At 39.4% G+C, this 14,340-nt stretch overlaps 1 long non-coding RNA gene across 1 annotated transcript in view; it reads right to left on the bottom strand.

Annotated features, from left to right (window-relative positions):
* Positions 1-1,665: 1,665 nt before the first annotated feature.
* The window catches only part of LOC139079156 (uncharacterized), a 69,247-nt gene continuing 56,572 nt past the window's right edge, over positions 1,666-14,340 (bottom strand). The window contains exons 2-3 of the long non-coding RNA XR_011532505.1: positions 9,630-9,739; positions 1,666-1,892 (exon numbers count right to left, since the gene is read on the bottom strand). This is a non-coding gene — a long non-coding RNA (uncharacterized lncRNA). The remainder of the gene's footprint in view (positions 1,893-9,629; positions 9,740-14,340) is intronic.

The raw sequence follows: 14,340 nt of genomic DNA on the forward strand, positions 1-14,340 counted from the left end.
AGGGACCCTCAGGAGAAATCAAGAGGAAGAGAAGTGAGGGTTTGGGTGTCTGAATGCAGCCTAGGCTACTGCGCCATTTTGCTAGTGCTGACTTTTGGGATCAGTGTGGGTTGCCGCAGTGCTTGGAGGAGGCAAACTTTATTTAGATATTACTATTTTTTTAAAATAATATGAGCACCAGGTGTAACGTTCAAATAGAACAAAAGAGAACCTAGGGAAAAAGTCATCTCCCTCTCACTCCCATCCCTCCTCATCTGTCCTAGAGGCCACCACCACTGGCTTGTGCCTTCTTCCGGGCAACCTGCGCCTGTTTAAGCATGCCTGACTGGGTCTTCACCTTGGCTTTACCTTGACTGTGACCTGTTAAGAGCCTGAACGGCAAGGTGAAGATGACACTCAGCTCTTCACTTCAGCATTCTTTCCGTAAGCAGAATGACAAATAAAGAAGCATATGCAAGAGCTTGAAAGCCCTCACTCTGGTAACATGATTAACTCCTGGACCTGTTTTTCACGCCTTTCGTTGCATAAAGCGGAGCAGGTGACTGGTACATTCTCTCTTTCTACAGCATGGGATATTTCCAATTCACTGCAAAAGAAAGTTCAAACTGCTACAAAAGCTCATTTTTAATTACCCTGAGATACAAGTTGTGAGGAGGCAGCCTGACAGCTCTCATCAATGAGATCAGTAAGCTGTGAAGACATGTGGCCAGATATGTCTTGTCATTAATATATACAGTGTGATCAGATGCCATCATAATTGTTATTATTACAGGATCATAAAGCTTTAGAGTAACAGAAAAAACAAGTACCTTTGTTTGAAAGGTCAGCCTTTCAAAAACAAGAAAACAGACTGAACTCATCAATAAAACAGGGGCGCAAAGAGAGATGAGTATGTGTAAGGAATTCTTATGAAAATCAAGTAAGCAAAGACTTTTACAACAGTGTTCACATTTAAATTAGGAGGTGGAAAAACGGGCTCCTAGTAGATTACTCTACATTGAACTAAATGTTGAAAGAAATAACCGCAATGATTTTCTAATGTCTGTAATTAGCACTGACTAGCAATATAAATTGGCTTTCTCAGATAAATCTGTGTATTTGACTAAATTTTCAGGATTGAGGTTTTATAAATTTAAGCAATGGGATACATATATTTCTACAGTAACTAAAGAAATAAGTTGTCTACATCAAGAAATAACGATGCGTTTTCCTTTTAAAAAGTATGTGTGCCTGCGTGCGCATGCGCCTGTGCATTCGGCACGCTGTGCCCACAGATCAGCGCAAAGAGGGCTTTCCAGAGGATCTTTTTCTTAATGTAGTGTCAGATCTTAAAATAAGATTTAAGGGCTGGGAAGTCTGATTGAGTGGGACTGAGATGTGATTTCTAGTAGTAGCACTCACTAGAACGGGGAGGACAGAAAATGCTGTTTCTATGTGTGGGAGGTCGGACATTTTGGACAGACATTTTAATTCAGCCTTTTCTTTTGAAATCAAGTCTACGCCGTAGCTACCTTGAGATGTGTAGTTGCTTATTCTGTTTAATGGATTGTTCATCCTCTCTGTCCTTGAGATAATCCTAAGCATGTGCATAAAACTGAGATCCCGTTGCTCATAAAAACCAATCAGCCCGCAGTTGGTCCACAAGGTGTTGAGCACTCGCTGGAGCAGATGGGAAAGATAAAGTTTAATAAAGAGTTAGAGGATTAGGTGGTACAAAACAAGCAAAGAGAAAGGGATAATTTGATTTCAGGTGAACCTCTGTGACATTTCTTGTACCCAGAGACAGATTAAAATGATTCCAAAGCCATGACTTTTGGCTCCTCTTCCCCAGGGCCGACCTGGCTGCATACATTGTCAGCTTTTGACTCTGCTGGCATGACCATCACCGGAATCTGTGAATAACGCAGAAGACAGTTTCTCAGGTTTATGAAGATGTATGAAGTGAGTCATTCACCAATGAATATACATATGAGGAGATGACAGAATTCTGCTAAATATGTTTATATTTGAACAACTGATACATCTGAGGGTGATTTAGAAAGGGATGTGCATAAGTTTATATAAATGACAGTTAAAAAGATAACTGTCACAATGTTTACTGATGAGATTTCTATTTATCTTAATGTTTAGAAGTTAAATGAAAAACGGATTGCGGATTACAGCCTAAGCGGGTTTGAGCCTGAATTTAATATAACAACTTGTGGCAAATGGAGGGAGCGGGAAGGTAGCGCCGACTAGTCCGAAGTCCTCTGGAGAGGTAAGGTCGTGAGGCCTTTACAGCTTGAGTACACCGTCGTGTATTTTTCATCATGTTTACTTAAACAATTAAATAGAGGCTGGAGAGGTGGATTGAACTAGCTCTTTGTAACTTGCTGCTCTGGGTTCTGGCATTCAGTCAGACGTGCCACAGGTTCACGTTGCAGCCATGGGCCTTAGATGGCATTTTGGTGACACTGCTGAGGAGCTTGAACATTCAGGTGGCCGTCACTGCTCCTGCTTCGTCCTTTGCTCTAGGCCCTGGGCTGTGCTCTTTGCTATTCTGCTTAGTTTACTGCAAACTCTGAGAAGCACGTCTCATTTGAGCTTCTTGCAGTCTGGACTAATAGCCTGGGGAAAGTTACCAAACAAATGTAACCTCCTCTGTTGGCCTAGCTGCTCTTACCTGTGTTTGCGGCGGGCCTGGCTATTTGGCAGTGCACTTACACACTGTGGAAATGCGCTTTGGGACGTGTTAAACTGGATTGGGGAACATTTCAAACCATTCCTTAAATAATAGAATTGAAATGTTGTGCTGCTGAAGTGACCTGGGATGGAAACTTCTGAGTGAAAAGTTAGATCCTGGTTTTTCTTGAAGATGAAATGGAGCCCTGGGGTGTGTGGTTTTCAGGCTTTCTCTATTTGTTAATTTTGGACATGGACTTTTCACAGTTGTACTTCCCTTTTGCGTTAAGCTTTCGGTTTTGCTTCTGTAGGCAACCTTGTCTGGGAAACTTGGCACTGTCCCTTTTACCTTGATTCCAGTCAATAGGCCCAGAGGCAAAGCAACATTGGATGCAGCCATTAAGAACCATAAATACATATATTAATTTTATAGTATAATCAGTGTCCCTGACCTACTAACAAACGTAAGAAAGCAGGGTCCCAGGAAAAGGACCCTGCAGATTGTCAGACTTTTCTAAACCTTGGATCTCAATTAAGAGGCCTGGAAAGAAAAAGATCTAGCTTTTTAAATTAAAATTTTTTTTTAAAAAAAATATCCTAAGTGGATTTTTTAAAAGCAAAGAAAAGCAAGGAAATACAACTTTCAGAGGAGGAACAGTACACACATTCCCTGGAGGGGTAATTTAGACCTACTGACAAAATCTTTCTTTCAGGTTTCAGAGAGTTAGTCTTAATTATGAAGGCGAATACCTCAGCGAAAGACGCCGTGGCTTGGGAGCTTTGAATGGAGATACACAAAGAAGGCCAAGCTTTAGGATTCCTGGGCCCAGATGAAATATAATAACCTTAATTAGTCTTACAGCATTAATGTTTTTGCTGTTATAAAACAATGTTTATCAAATAGAGGACGTTCATGTGCCATCTTCATGGTGTTTGCCATGACTGCCTATGAGCAGGGCTATCATTGATACGTTTCTCCAGATTGATTGAACATGAGGTGTCTGGGGACTAGGGCTTTGAGGGCAGCCCTCAGTGAAGACTTGGGTACACTTTTCCCTCTGGTCTGGGGTTAACTCGACTTGATTCATCTTATTCAGGGTCGGCACAGGGCAGTTGTTGTCTGGGAATTGTTACGTGAGCTATTACCTATGAAGCAGTAATACTCCTGTGCAAACACACTGGCAAAAATTCCTTTTATGCACTTGACCAACGTGGAAGACCACTTCAGTCTTCCATGGTGGAGCCAAGGACTTCAGGAAGAGTTTCTGTCAATGTGGCATGAAGTCTAAGCTGTGTATGTCTATGTATCAGTATCAGATGCCACACATTTCGTGGAGTCCTCGTTATAACCTGAGATAATGTTTACACTGTCATCTTCTCTCTTGGTTTTTTTTTTTGGCTGCTTAAATCAAATGCTATTGTCCAGTTTAATATCCCAGTACCTAATATGACAGACTCTACAATACTGGCACTGGGTATCAGGACTATAGCCTTTTAATCCTCAGATCAGCGTCTCTGAAATGGAAAGTATTTTTTTCCATACAGTCCAGCTTCCCATAGCCCAGTGTAGGAACTTCCTCCACAGCATCCTGATCGTCCTAGATAGCCTCTTGTTGAACACTCTCAGTGATGAGCACTCGCTAGTTCTTAAGCTAGTCCTTTCTCTGTCAGAAGCTCTAATTATTAGAACGTTTTTCTATAGAAAACTCATTCTGCCTCCTTGTCCCTTCACCCTTTTGCCTCCGTTCTCTTCTCTGGAGCTACAAATATAGGTCTATTCCTTCTTAAGTTAGAATTTCAAGATTAAATATTAAAGAGATTTTTTTGTACTCCCTAAGTCTTCTCTTTTCCAGACAAAACTTCTATCACTCATTCATTCAGAAAAGGTTTATTGAATAGGTGCAATGAGCAAACGCTGGGTTAGATGTGGTGGGTGAGGTAAGGGTGATTCAGACAACTATTTCTCATTGATCTTGCTTACAGAACTGTCAACACACTGACCACCTTCTTTTAGGTGAACTTTCCTATCATTTGTTTCTACATTGAGAGCTCCTTGGGGGCAGAGACCATGGCTTCCCCTGAATATTCCCAGAGCCTGCTATTAGGCCCATAAGCTGATGCTCAATAAATGCTTTCTGACTTTCCTCCATTCCTCTAAAAGTCAGGCCCCTAAACCTGATCGTAGTGTTATTCCCTTGGTTTGACCAGTACCCAGCACAATGCAGACAATATACCACTTGACCTGACACTGTCATTGTGTGTGGGCTCATGAGACCTCGGTCTACATAGACTGCTGTAAGATTTGGTCTCACGTGTTATCTCATTTAAACTGCCCAACAACCCTGAGAGGTAGATACTGTTATGTCCGGTTTTTAGGTGAGAAAACAGAGGGACACAAGGGAGATAAATTGATTTATGCCACAGGTGTTCTCTAATTCTGTGTTCAGGACTTTTTTCTGATAGGAACCCTAGCTCCTGGTTTTCCACCATTTTCTAATTTTGTATTTAAATTTTTGATCCCAATATAGAACTAACCGTTATCCTTACTAAATTATATCTTGTTAGTTTGGGCCTGTACTTCTAACCTGTTGAGTCCTTCTGGAATCTTAACATATTTATTTTACCCTCTTAGCTATTCCTTTCAGTTTGTGTTCTTGTTACTAATGTGCTAAGCCTATTCTCTTACGTAATTTATTGATGAGAAAGGCTGATGGTCCAAAAGCAGAGAGCTGTGTCATCCGTGAGAAACTCTACTCCAGGGTGCCATTGATCCATCAATATGGTTTTGGGTACACTTGTTCACCTATTCTATCATGTAGTCCAATTTTTCCATTTTGACCATAAAGATAACATGAAAAACTTTGCCAAATTAAAGTGTATTTTATTTTCAACCAAATGTTTTCCTATATGAGTTATATAGTTTCCTGCCCAATAAGCATACGACACAGTTTTTTATTTGCTATCCCAGAGGATATGATTTGATTCGTATTATAGTTTAATATATGTACTAATGAATAATGTTTTTGAAAGAGCTATAGTCACATATGTAAGTTTTATCATCTATTTCTCTCTCATGATATTTTTCCTTTCCTCCTTGCCTTCTCACATTTCTATGTACTATATGTTTTAAAATATGAGGGAAAAGATGTGTTTAAGAGAAAATGAAAGCCTTGATGCAAAATAGTATATTTTCCCAACAGAAACACTCATTTCAATGTATACACGCAAAACTTTAAAACCTGATTAAAAAATGTATGAAGGAACTCTATCATGTGGAGAATGTTACTTAGGAGCTGAATTACAGGATTTCTCTGTCTCTCTTTTTTTCTTGCTTTGGGCAATCTAGTCTAATTACAAAACTTGCCTTTCATTCTGTTTAGTGTTTTTCAGCTATGCATGAAAAAAGTTAATCAAAAAATAAAATGAAAAACTATGATGGCTAATTGAAGTCCCATAGATTTCTCTGCTGTTGCCTAGCCTGTCTTTGGAGATGAACTCCAAAATGTTACCTTTAAAGCATCATTAGATGTGCTGTGCCTATTGGTTTCTGCTTCTCTTAAAGAAAGAGAAAAAATTCCTTTAATTTCAGAATTTTTCAAAATTAGAAAATGAAAATCATAGCTTCTTTTATCCTCTATTTGTAATTGTTGGGAGGTTTTGTAATTATAGAAAACACTAGACCAGTAATCTCAGAGATGGGTAACATCCCTCTTTATAGCAGACAGAGAAAGGCAATTTACCAAGCCCCTCTTGTCCCCTAGTGTGCATTTGTAGGGGAGGAAAACAACTCTTTTCCTCTCTACCCATCTTAGGTTCATTGGCTGGGGCCCTGTAAACTTGACTGAAAAAAGACAAATTAACAAGAGAAAAACAAACAAGTTTATTAGCATATGCATCGTGCATGCAATGGGAATACTTAGTGATGAGTAACTCAGAAGAGTGGTTAGAACTCGGGCTTATGTAGCATCTTGACAAATGAACAGTAAATTTTTAGAGAAGTGACAAGACAGAGAAAAAGGACCTTGAGTTTCTAGGGTGGCAAATTGTGGGAAGATTAATATATGAGGGAACTAATGGAAGATAAGGGCTAGGTAGTAGAGTTTGTTATGTGGATTCCTCTGGTGCTCTCTCTGGGCTGATACTTGTCTTTGGTAACATCTGTCCTTCCTGGTAGAAGGGGGAGGGAGACATCTTTACAAATTTATATCCCACTTTTAGGCAAAAAGGGGGAGGGAAGAGAGCTTTTCTTGTATCTATTTCTTCTCAGTTACCTTCAGCTCAAAATAATCATTCTGCCCAAGAGGCATATTCTGGGGTGGTATATTCCGTTACCTATCACTTTGGAAGGACATTGGATTAAAAGAATTGCTGATTCTTGGCCTATCCTCTTTCTGGTTCTCTCACCTAGAACGTATTCTCAAATGTCAAACTCTAGCCCTGGCTGTGGGTTTGTGTGGGTTTTCCCTCAAAGGCTGAGATGTCATCTTAGCTCATTTCAAACCCCCTCTTGACAACGCTGCTATAAACCAAAAACAATGTGACAAAGTTAGTGCCTTCAATAAATATCATTAATTAACCCTGAGAAAATCACAGATCTGTTTCTTTGTTCTTTAGGAGATGAAAGAAAAGGTATAGGAGAGGAGTGGGAGATTGGTGAGGATTCTGAGAGCCCTAATATTGTTTTGAAAGATTGTTGGCAGTAATAGTGGGTTGACGGTGGACGAAAACAGCACGTTATCAATGCAAGTTTGTGGCATTTTTAGTTGAGCCTGTCTCACAAAAGGAGATTTCTGGATGGGGTATGTCCATTTCTCCTAACAACCGTGTGTTTTTCAGCTGTTCGAGGCGAGTGGTGTTGAGAAGCAGCATATGCTTCTTCCGTCCATGCAGAGCAATGAAATTTGCAAATATGTGCTAAAAGGGAAAAGATAGTTTCCCATGGCAATTTATCTCCAAGAAAGGACAGCTTCCCAGGATAGTGACAATGGTTGCCAAAACCTCACTGAGAAAAAGAAGTCAATTGCCCAAATTTGGGCTTAGATGGTGCTGCAGCTGGCTCAGGAGAGTGACCAGGGACCATCCGTCTGCTTGGAGAGAGGCGTCGTTCTTGGAGCCATGTGGATGCAGCCTCCCTTTACTGATACTGGATGTATGAGAGTCCTGGGGACTTCCAGAGCGTCTATTAGTGTATATTCACATGGCGCAGCATTGGGGAAGTCTGCTGAAGTTTTTTTTTTTAATTGCTATTTAAACTTACTTTCATAGCAATCTGAGTAAAATGGAAAATATGTTAGAGTCTGTTGAAGAAATCTGTGAAGGCTTTATCAATAACAGCAACGTGACCGAAGTCCTGTGCACTTGGGTTTTTGGTAAACATTGAAGGCCAGTTACTTCAAGGCGTTAAACGTGTAACTCTCCTATTTTAACGTCCTGGCTGAGACAAGTTTGGCATTCCAAATTTTAGCCAGCAGCTGACTCAACAACTGGGAAGCCAATTGACCAAAAGTTCTAGCTTTGGCTGTTTCAAGGTCATATTTAGGACATATGAAATAATCAGGAATGTTCTCAGAGAACAACCAATAGAGGCAGTGAAAGGTAGAGTCTGAAGCTGTAGTGCGTGTCAAAAGAGGCATTTTTCAAAAATTGAGGTATAAGTGACAACGTTATATTAGCTTCAGGTATGCAACATAATAATTCAATATTTGTATATATTGCAAAATGATCACCACAGTAAGTTTAGTTAATATCCATCACCATACACAGTTACAGAATTTTTTTTCCTGTGATGAACAGTTTTAAGATTTACTCTCTTAGCAACTTTCAAATATGCAATACAGTATTATTAACTATTGTCACCATTACATCTCCATGACCTATTTATTTTACAACTGGAAGTTTGTACCTTTTGATTCCCTTCACCATTTTGCCCACCCTCCACCCCCTGCCTTTGGCAACCACCAGTCTGTTCTCTTTATCTATGAGCTTGTTTTTTTGCTTTGTTTTTAGATTCCACATATAAGCAAGATCATACAGTATTTGCCTTTCGCTGTTTGATTTATCTCGCTTAGCATGATGCCCTCAAGGTCCATCCATGTTGTTGCAAATGGCAAGATTTCATTCTTTTTTATGGCTGAATGATATTCCATTTTATATATATGCCACAACTTCTTTATCCATTCATCCATCAGTGGACACTGGGGTTGTTTCCATATCTTGGCTATTGTAAATAATGCTGCAATGAACATGGGGGTGCATATGTCTTTTCAAGTTAGTGTATTCTTCAGATAAATTCCAGAGGTGGAATTGCCAGTAGTTCTGTTTTTAATGTTTTAAGGAAACTTCACACTGTTTTTAAGAGGCATATTTTAAAATCCAGTTCCAGTGAGTTGCCCAGGATTCCACTGAGGTCGCTGGCTTTATTATTGTGAAAATTTTGGTTACATGAAATTAGGATAAGGCTAAATTACAAAATCAGCAGTGTGGTGTTATGAAAAGATCACTGACTCAAGAAATTGAGAGACCTGAGTCTTAGTCCCAGGTAATAATCATTAATCATCACGTTCATTTGTGAGCATTTGCTGTATATGTCAGGCATCTTCGAATACATTTTCTCCAGCCTGTGCAATAATGCAGCCAGGAAGATATTATTATCCCATGTTCAAGTTGAAGAAACAATTTCAGAGAGATTAAGTGACTTCCCCAAGGTCACTTAGCTAGTAAATAGCAGAGTTAAAATTCAAACTCAAGACGGTCTCCTGAGGCTGTCTCCGCTGAATGCTCCCTGTCCTTTCCTGCATCTTCGTCTTTCCCTCTGCTATCTTCCTTGGAGTACTCTTCCTGCTCATCTCAGTCTGTATGACTTTTAGTCATGCTTCAAGCCTGACTCCAGTCTGGTGTTTTGAGGAGGACTTCCAGGAACACTCCCATTCACTGGTCTCTCCCCACCGTCCCTTCACAGCCCCTCATACCTGCTGCTCCCTTGACACCACTGATGTCTTTGGTATCATCTCTATGGCCTTTGGTGTTCCCATCTATTGTGAATGGTATTTTCAGTGTGGCATCTCTCCCTCTCTTCTCTCTTTCTCATTTATAAATTTGGAAGACATTAGGGAAAAAACATGTTAAAATATAGGAAAGTACCATATATTCACTATCCCAAATTAGGAAAATTTACCATTTAAAAATACTGGTTTCATATATTTTTCTTCAAATGAAGAAATAGCACCTTACTGATCGAGTTGAAGTTCACATTATATACTTTCCAACCCCATTCCCCTCCTCCCTCTCCAGAGGCAGTCACCAATCTGAATTTGGTGGCTAATCTTTAAGTCTATGGTTTTTGTTACACATTCTGATATTTGTAAGCAATACATAATGTCATTTTGTAATTTTTTTTGTAAAAGAATGTAGTGTAATTACTGCATATATCTTTTGAAAATTTGCTTTTTTAACTCAATTTTTTTTAAACTAGCCATATTGATGCATTTAAATCTAATTTATTGATTTAAGTTGTAGTATACCATTTTATGAACATAATTGTCTTATTTGTCTAGTCCTCTTTTTATGGACATTAGGGTTATTATATGAAACTTTTTCAGGGTATTGGTTTCCTCTTTACAATTAGACACTAAATTCTCTGATCGAAGGACTGTGGATTATGCTTCTTTGTGCTTAGCACGGTAACTGCAATTCAGTAGACATTCAATAAATGGATGCTGAATGAGCTGATGAAAATAGCTGGGGGAAGAAAAGATCTTCAACTGTGAGAGGGTTAACATGATTGGAAGCAGGTAGAGGGTGACTTCAAGGAAGTTAGTTGAAACGACATTTTTTTTCTTGTGTTTATGGAGATGAGAAAGTAGGGTAATAGGAAGCTGCTTGAAATGATAATGAGATGAGCACAGGTAAGCTAGTAAATTTTTTTGTCAATCAATTTTGTAAAAGACTAGTAACAGAAAATATGTAAAATAATTGATTATAAGCAAAAATACTTAGAAATGTGCTTAAGTGTATTTGGCAAGTCAGTGCCAATTTATGGCTAGGCAGTAAAAATTCTATATCCACTTCTAACTAGGCCATCTCCATGATTCACCTTGGAGAAATTTAATTAACCTTGAATATTTGACCTTCAGTGTGTCAACGTAAACATTTTCTCAGCCTGGCTTCATGGAGATATGGCAGCTGTGCTTGACAGAGATAACATTTTTCTTTAGAAATGTTAAAGGCCATGATGTACTTCCTTAGTTTTGTATCTTCCCTTCTGACCCATTTGCACTTTTGTTACTTTCCGAGTGTTGTCCAGATGGATCACATGCAATAATGAGAAGAGAGGTGTGAGGTCAGGAGGTAGGAGTTGTTGTAAGGAAGAAAGGAGTTTATACTTGTGAAACTTTAGAATAATGTCTGCCACATAGACCTCAATAATGTTAACTTTTACTCTTCTCTCTTACACTTCTTACAGCAGAAATATAAGGTAGTTATTTTATAGGCTTTATTGTAAGTCACCAGGATGGGTACAGAGCTCTTTATGTCTCTTCAACCGCAGGTTAAACTTTGTTCTGAGGATTCTGGTGAGTGAAGGTCAAAGGTCTCCACAATGGGGAGATGTGAACTCTAAAGGCTCTCTATCCAACGGGAGCATCAAATGATCAAGAAGAGGCAGTGAGATTGGGCACTGATTGGATAGTTGGAGTAATATTAAGGTTATTATTTCATATGTAGCTTCTTATGATGTTGATTATAATATGATAACTATAGGACCAATCTTACTTATTCATCCGCTCACTCAGTGATCTATTGATTCGTCACTTGTTTAACAAATATAAAGCATGTATGGTGCCTGTGACAGTTCCAAGTACTTGAGATACACCAATGAGCAAACAGAAAAAGATTCCTGTCCTCCCGTGGGTTACATTCTAGTATAGGAAGTCAGAAAATAAGCAATAAATAAAATAAGTAAATTACTTAGATCATTGGAAGGTGATAATTGCTATGGAAAAAGAAAAGGCGGATCAAGGTAAGGGGCATGAGGAGTGCCTGATCCGGGTGGGATGGACAGGGTATGATGCAATGAAAAGATGAGAACCGAGCAGGCTTAAAGGAGGTGAGGAAATTGGCTGTGCAGATACCTGCAATCAGAAGAGCTAGCACTAAGTCTGTGCCTGGCATGTTTGAGGTAAGAAGGCCTGTGTGATTGGAGTGGAATGAACAACAGAGAGACTCATAGGAGGTGAAATCAGAAGGGTTATGGAAACAAGATGATGTAAGGCCTGCAGGCCATTGTGAAAACTTTGGTGATATCCAATGGAGGGCTTGAGTTAGTGTTTCAAAAGACCACTATGACTTCTGTGTCAGAAGTCAAGGGGCGAGGATAGAAGTCAGGAGACCTATTAGGAAGCCACTGCAGCTCCAGGAGAGAGATGGCAGTAGAGGTAAGAAGTAATTTGCTTCTGATTTATTTTTAATGTAGAGCTGATATCATAACGGATGAAATATAGGGTAGGAGAGAAATAAAGGGACCAAAGAGTACTCCAAAGACTTTTTGGCAGAGCATCTGGAAAGATGGAGCTTCCATCGACTGAACTGTTTGGATTAGGTTTGGCCAAGAACATCAGGAATTCTTTTTTCAGAGGCATATTAACCATCTGGATATACAAATGTGGAGTTCAGGAAAGAGGTCTTGGTTAGAGATATAAATTTGGGGGTTTTTGGCATATAGATGGAATTTCAAACGATGGGATTAGACAAGATCACCAAGGGAGTGAGTGCACACAGAGAAAAGGACCAACAACTCAGAGCTGGAGGGAACTGCAAAATTAGGGGCCTGGCTGAAGAAGAGAAACTAGCCAAGAAAGCTGAGAAGGAGTGATCAATGAGGTAGGTGAAGAGAGTGAGTCATAGATGCCCAACGGAGAAAGAGTGTTGTGGAGGAGCGATGGACCATGTCAAGGGCTGATGAAGAGTCAAGTAAGATGAGGAGTAACAGTTGACTACTGGATTTAACTCTGTGAAAACCATTTGGTGACCTTGATGAGAACAGTTTCATTGGATGTGTAGGAGTGAAAGCCTGCTTGGAGTGGGTAAAGGGAGAATGGAAGGAGGTGAATTGGAGACAGTAAATAGACCAGTAGTCAAGACTAGTCTCCTAAAAGGAATTGGAGCACCTCTGTCCTCAAATACTCCTCTAGTGGCCCATTAACATACCAAAAAGTACCAAAGTTAGAATTTCCTTACTTCACTTTAGGATAGCTCTTGTATTCAACCACTGAAAATGTAAATATCCTCAAACTGATATCTCAAAGTTATAACATCACGGTGTGGATTTGTCTGTTTGCACTGAATTCCTGGAGTGACAATGAAATTGTAGAATTTCAGAGCTATAAGGGGTCTTAGACATGATACAGCCCAACCCCTATTAACAGAGTTATAAATTGGGAAAGTGACTTGATCAAGGGCACATACTTGGTGGGTGACAGAACTGACACTAGATCCAGGACTTCTGTTCTGGTGCCTTTTCAACTGTACAATATTTTCTTTTGGATTTGATTCAACATGATCGTAGGAGAAATAAAGACTCGAGGAGATGCTGTGTAAATGTCTGTTAAGTGAAAGAAGGAATGAATGAATGAACTAATAGATGAGCAAAGACAAGACAAGGTCTGAAACTCATGGGAAAACCAGTTGAGTGTCCGTAAGGCTGATGATTGGAGATTTGCTCTGAGATACAACAAGAGAAAAAAGCCAGGGTGAGAAATTGTAATAGCTAAGGGAATAGTAAGTGTGAACTGCAGACCACGGGGTGAAGGTTAGTGCTTTTTACCTTGAAAGCGCCAGGGATGTTTAAAATTGTTTTAAAAGTAAATGCAAACTGCTAATGAGGGTTAATGGAAGGGACTGAAGATGGAGAAGTTCTTTACTAATGAGAATTGGAATGATGACATTCTTTTTCCTTTTAATCCTCTCTGACAACATAAGAAAACTACTGACTTGGCGGCAGCAGGTTTACAGCTCCATGAAAATAACCAGAGACAAGAAGTTTCAACTTGCTGGAACTCTTATTATATGCTTGAATGACTCCTGGAACAAAAGAAAGCTGTGTATGATTGTTTAGGAAAGTATAAGATAAACAAAGCATATGTTTTCTAACATCTACTGACTGTGATCGGATAGTCGTGTTATATTGGTCTCTGCTCATTTTAAGGTTATGTGATGATGATGACTTTAGTGGTTCTTAAGTTCAGTACATAAATAAATGATGTTAAGATTCCACTTTAACTTATGCCCCTCAATTTTTCATACATATTTGCTGCTTTTCTTTCAGAAGGGAAAATGCACGTTACTTGTTCTCTTGGAAACATTCCATCCTGTTTTATGCTTTTCCTTTCTCTTTTGAAAGATCCCCCTCACACTGCATAAATAGAAATGTCCCTGAGATTCATTTGATTTCATGGATGGCAGAGTACTCATTTCAGATATCTTTGGGAGAACCAGATAAAATAGCTACACTATACTGCATTAGCTGATTTAGTGCCGGGGACTGTTGGAGGACTCGATGGCTGTGGGAAATTGTAATGGGAAACTCAAGTTAATTTTCACTTTAAGTTCAGTGCTTTGAAACCAGTCGAGCTGAGGGTAGTCAAAAGTTATTCATATCTGATTGGACTGTTCTCTGTTCCAAGT

Source organism: Equus przewalskii, chromosome 24 (assembly GCF_037783145.1).
Source record: "Equus przewalskii isolate Varuska chromosome 24, EquPr2, whole genome shotgun sequence".
Lineage (NCBI taxonomy): Eukaryota > Metazoa > Chordata > Mammalia > Perissodactyla > Equidae > Equus > Equus przewalskii.